Genomic DNA, 5325 nt, shown 5'->3' with positions numbered 1-5325 from the left:
TTCTATTTGTATTCACTAATATTAGTTGAGATATTAACAATAAAGACATTTTTTTTATTTATAGACACAAATTAACATTCTTAATTGCATTAAAAAATAACTTAGTCATATTTTTTGGTAGTACCTTCAAAAGAAGAAGAAAATTAAGGATCATATATATGCAAAAATATAAGAAACGTATGCAGTAGCTAGTATATCTGTGTATGGAAAGTTTTATGAAATATTAACGAGTGTGTTTCTAACTAATAATAAAAAGTTGGAACTGTGACTTAATAGTAGAAAATATTTGACTTTTTGTCAATTCAGATCATGCGATGAAAACAACGTTGAACAATTGTTTTTTCATAATTAAACTTTTCGTTGACGAATGGAGTCTTACAATCAAGCCTTTATTCCAAATCAAAATATATAATTGCAATTAGGAAAATAATAAGAATGAAAAGGGCAACTTAACCAACTTTGCTGTCGACTACACAATTTCGACGCCAAATAGTTTAAGGCCTTTACACCAAAGAGAAAGTACATATTCCTTCACTTGTACATTGTCAGTATCCATTCTCTCAATGACATCTACTGCCTTCATCTCCATCAACACCAATAGTATTTCTCTTCATAAGAAGATAAAATAATCCTATCCCTTGATCACAAACCTGTTCCAATTAACCCTTAGTTAACTCAAAGCTTTGGCTACTCTTCCAATAACAATATCGAATCTTCCAAGATTGTATAGAACGATCTAAGAACAGAAGCTCGATATCATGAACAACGCTATGTACCTCTTTCCCTACCTGACAGGGAAGGATTTTAGGACAGCAAACTTCTTGGGAATGACAAGCCAACTGAGCTTGCCAGCGTCTCTAGGCGTGAGCTTCTTCTCGAAGAGAAACCTCAACCTAGCCAGAGGCCCTTGGGTCGTGCAAGGATGCCACACCGATTACACTGCAGCTGTTGGAATCAGAGATTTCACCAAACAGATCTTTGGTATTACCACTTGATTCTTCCATCATAATCTATTCAGTCAAGCATCGCACTAAACTTGATATTAGAATCAATCAGATGATCATAACATAAAAGGCAGACAGTCAATCAAACTCAATTTTTCTCTCATATATATAAATAACAGTATTTGTGCATTGTACAAGGAATCAATCAATTTTTAAAAAAATGGATCCACTAAATAAGCCAAGCATGAGAAACCTATGTAGAGGAGAGTGAAGAATTAACTCAAATTAGATAATTAAATGTAAACAAATTGAGAGATCAAGTATGGAAGTAAAAAGTGAGACATCAAAATGCAGCATATTTCTAACTGGAGAATTTTTTGTTCCATTATTTTGTTAACTTGATGAAATTAAAGAAAAGCAAATCAGATTATGTACTAGTAATAGTGTTATCCTTATATGTAAAGTAGAGTAAAGATGATGAGGACCTCCCACTAAAGGAAACCCAGATTCATGTCTGGCTTGGATATCGGTGAACGAAAATATTAGTCCATCCAAAATGTATGCCGACTAGATCTCTTAACATAGAGCGTGGTCTTAGTGCACCGTTGAACGTCTCCTAATAAATACTAAACGAATATGGATAATGATGGTTTTTAAATTCAAACATATATAGTTCACAGACGATTGATAAAAAAGGGAAGATACGAAAACAAGTTCAGGTTCAAAACAACGGTCAATTATTAGCATATTGAAATTGGGTTCTATGCAGTTCAAAGATACTTAAGGAAACACAAGATGCTAGAATGCTTTATTTTTCCCAAGCAAGAGATTTTTCTAGAATCATACTTCAAACAAAAATAATAAAATCACCCCACACAACAAGTCCCGTCAACTCCAACTCCACGCCCTTCCTAACTCCATAAAGAACAAAAGAAACTCAAAATAACTCAGTGAGATCTGCCCGAGGCTGCAACAAAAATAAGCCTAACAACCTTAAAAGAAAATTTATACTTCAATCTTTTCCTGCATGACGCATCCATTCCATATAACAAATGATAAGATAAGCGACACAAGTTAAGATATTGTATTACCTTCTAAACACTAGCTCATTCAAAGAGAAAGAAGAAGAATAACAATACTTAAAGTTAAGTGAGCCAGTGACGACAACAAGGTACACATCAAGTTTCCAACATAAAGCTAGTAAATATGAGTGCCATATATAATTGTACATTACATACTCGCTTATTCAGTTGATACGTTCTTTTCTAATATAAGAGTATATCCTTGAGGTGATGCATATCGATGAAAACTGATAGCTGGTGGATTACTGAGAAGACCAAGAATTGTACTACTCCATTTGATTGGGATAATGTGATTCGCTCTTAAATACTTCAGAGAACTATCCCAACCTTTGAAAAAACAATTTTTACAAAACTTTGTGACAAGCAAAAATTCTTCATATGTTATACTCCCTCCGTCCACAAAAAAATAGGGCACATTTACCATTTTTGGCCGTCCACAAAAAATAGAGCACATTCATTTATGGAAAGTTTTCAACAAATAATAACCTCACACATCATTCCACTAACACTACTTCTTACTTACTTTTTCTCCTTCTCTCTAACTTTTTTCCCTTCTCTCTTACTTTACCAATTCTACATTAAAAACTCGTGCCATACACCAATTGCTCTATATTTTGTGGATGGAAGGGGTATAATATGACTGAAAACATCAACAAAATTAGATGCTGAAAAAAAGCAAGATGTTGTAATAAACTATGGGCATCAAGATTTGATTTATGACAATCTTTAGGTATCCTCCACATATACACAAATTCATGGAAGCCTTTATCAAGGACGTTCCAGTTAGAACAAAAGCCAACATTAGGTAATCTTTTTTTTTCAATTCATAAGGGAACTTACTAGCAACACAAAAATTGATCAATGCATCCTAATAGTCTATAAAATTTGAATATCCATAAGAAACCTTATCCATCAGCAGTTTCTCTTCATAGGTTCTGAACCACAATTCAACCTATACATAGATAGATATCTTTATGGAGTATAACGATTAAATATACCAACAAACATAATTGTGTTCCAAATCTATCATGAAAGAACATGCACCAAATAGCAGGATAATAAAGCCAAAAAGATAGTTCAGTAACACACAAAAGAAAAATCAGTAACACACCCAAAGTGGAGCTTTAAAATCAGATTAGCTAGTTTACATAAAACAAACACTAACTAAGCAATTAACTTTCGGGAGTTTCTTTTTCAGCAGCATCACTTGCTTCCTACAAATCTCGAATATTCTGTGACAAATAGTAATAAAATTAACATGAAAAGAGAATACCTGGAAAATCAACTTTCAGCCTCCAGCAACAAGGGCTGTCCAAGAAATTGATTGCAAGAAAGTAAGAAAAAGATATAGAAACGGAATTAACCAAATCTATTAGAGGGGATTCTTGCAGTAAGGAAACAAAATAAATAAATAGTACTCCATATAATAAAAAGATCCAATATTCCTAACCTGTGTAAGAAAAATTTTCATTCTTGATGACACCCATAATTCTATGCGCATCAGCTTCACATATGAAATGGAGTACTAAAAAAACCTTTTATTTTTCTGGGCTGCACCCAAGCTTCATAGGAAAGGAGTGGTTACCATAACCAATTTCAAGAGAGAAACAAACCCAGAAAACCAATGTGGTTGGAACGAACAAATCACATAAAATATGGTAATGTAATCACAAATCCCATATTTTCTGTAGAGGCGAAGATACAAAAGAATCAATTTTTCTAAATCTAAAAGCCAAAAAAATCCAGATATTGCTCTCTAAGAATTAATTTGAACTTGGGTATGGCATAAATGTTGATTTTTTTGTTGATAAAGTATTTTAATGAGGAAAATGAGTATGGCTCAAATGAAACCAACAAACACTTTGCCGTTATTTCAGAACAGTGGCCAGGCGTACCTTACCAAATCTTCAACTCCAACAATGACAACATCAAAAGTCACGCCTCTGAGTATAAATTTTTTTTTAAAAATGAAAGTAGTAGCAATCTAATCACTGCATAACCTCTATCCTACAATAATTAATTATATACTACTACTACTTGTATTAAGATTCAAGACTTTGCTAATAAAAAAAAAAAAAAAAATTCAGGCTTTAATTTCATTTTCTTCCACATAAAAATACAAAAAAAAAAAATTGTCAAAAAGATGATTTGAAGAAACATATACATAGAGGTAGTAAAAAGGGTTTCAAGATCTACAATTTATTTTCATGATTTGATACATATGATCAGAAATTTCCTCCAACATAAAAGAGAGAACAAAACAACAGTGAAAAAGATAATTTGAATAAACGATATACATTAGATAAACCTAGTTAAGAGGGCTTCATCAAGATTCAAACTTTTATTTTCAATTTGTAATCTAAGTCATAACTAGATCAACGAAATTTGCTTCCACATGAATTAATTATACAAAAAAGATAACTTGAAAAGACAATTTACATGAGATAGAGCTAAGAGGGTTTCAAGATTCAAACTTTCATATACATTTTGCGAAAATGTTCTTCTAAAAAAAAATCTCACTGTGTGTAGGTGTGTTTTGCAGAGTGAGGCGTGTGACACTTGAGATGTTCTGCCTATTTCCCTTGATAATTATCTCTTGAATTAATGAATAAACACACAGAAAGAGGCCAATCTTGAAATAGGTGGTGCAGTGAAAGTAGTAATGATGGAAAAAAGTGGGAGTGGAAAGTTTTATGACAGAAAGAGAAGTGAGCACACGTCTAAACAAATATATATACTGATTATAGAAATGCCTGCGTGTGCTCACTCTCTTCTGTCATGACTCTGCAAACTCCCCTTCCCCATCTCCTCACTGCACCACACACACCAATTTTGATCTCACGAGCTGAATCAATGGCTTCAGATCTGAGAAAAACAATAATTAGTATTAGGGTTTTGTGGAGTGTGGAGGTGATTGGATAGTCAACAATCATACACAATGTACTTTCAACTTTTCAGCAAAGTAATCTTTTTGCATATTTACGGCTATCATCACAATAGATCTCTTCTCTCTCTGGTTTTGTCTTTGCATGCTCTGCAAATTGAGAGCTGTTAGCATATTTATGTTTGAGGCGATATGTGGGTGAGAGAGTGACGAGGGCATGTGACTTTGCATCCCCACCACTTGATTGTTTTTGTAGTTGCGTGTCGATATTTTCTGGTCCATCAATTGTAGCGCACCAAAATAATTAGGACAAATCAGGAAATATACATTTTCTCTCAGGACTGCTATTTCAACTACTACTACTATATATACTACTTATAAACGTATATAATTAAACTTACTTTTCTTTGTGTAT

At 33.1% G+C, this 5325-nt stretch overlaps 1 long non-coding RNA gene across 5 annotated transcripts; it reads right to left on the bottom strand.

Moving 5' to 3' along the window:
* Positions 1–315: 315 nt before the first annotated feature.
* Positions 316–5058, bottom strand: LOC125190477. Of its 5 annotated transcripts, none has more exons than XR_007170922.1 (5): positions 4971–5058; positions 3477–4891; positions 3300–3334; positions 789–1030; positions 316–650 (listed from the first exon to the last, which is right to left on the bottom strand). It is a non-coding gene; the product is annotated as an uncharacterized LOC125190477 (long non-coding RNA). The 5 variants fall into 5 exon arrangements; XR_007170923.1 differs by having other exon boundaries at positions 4962–5043; XR_007170924.1 differs by having other exon boundaries at positions 369–650; positions 3477–3588; positions 3922–5043.
* Positions 5059–5325: the final 267 nt, after the last annotated feature.

Source organism: Salvia hispanica, chromosome 5 (genome assembly GCF_023119035.1).
Source record: "Salvia hispanica cultivar TCC Black 2014 chromosome 5, UniMelb_Shisp_WGS_1.0, whole genome shotgun sequence".
Lineage (NCBI taxonomy): Eukaryota > Viridiplantae > Streptophyta > Magnoliopsida > Lamiales > Lamiaceae > Salvia > Salvia hispanica.
The sequence above is the reverse complement of the archived record's forward strand: the minus strand, read 5'-3'. Positions and strand labels throughout refer to the sequence as shown.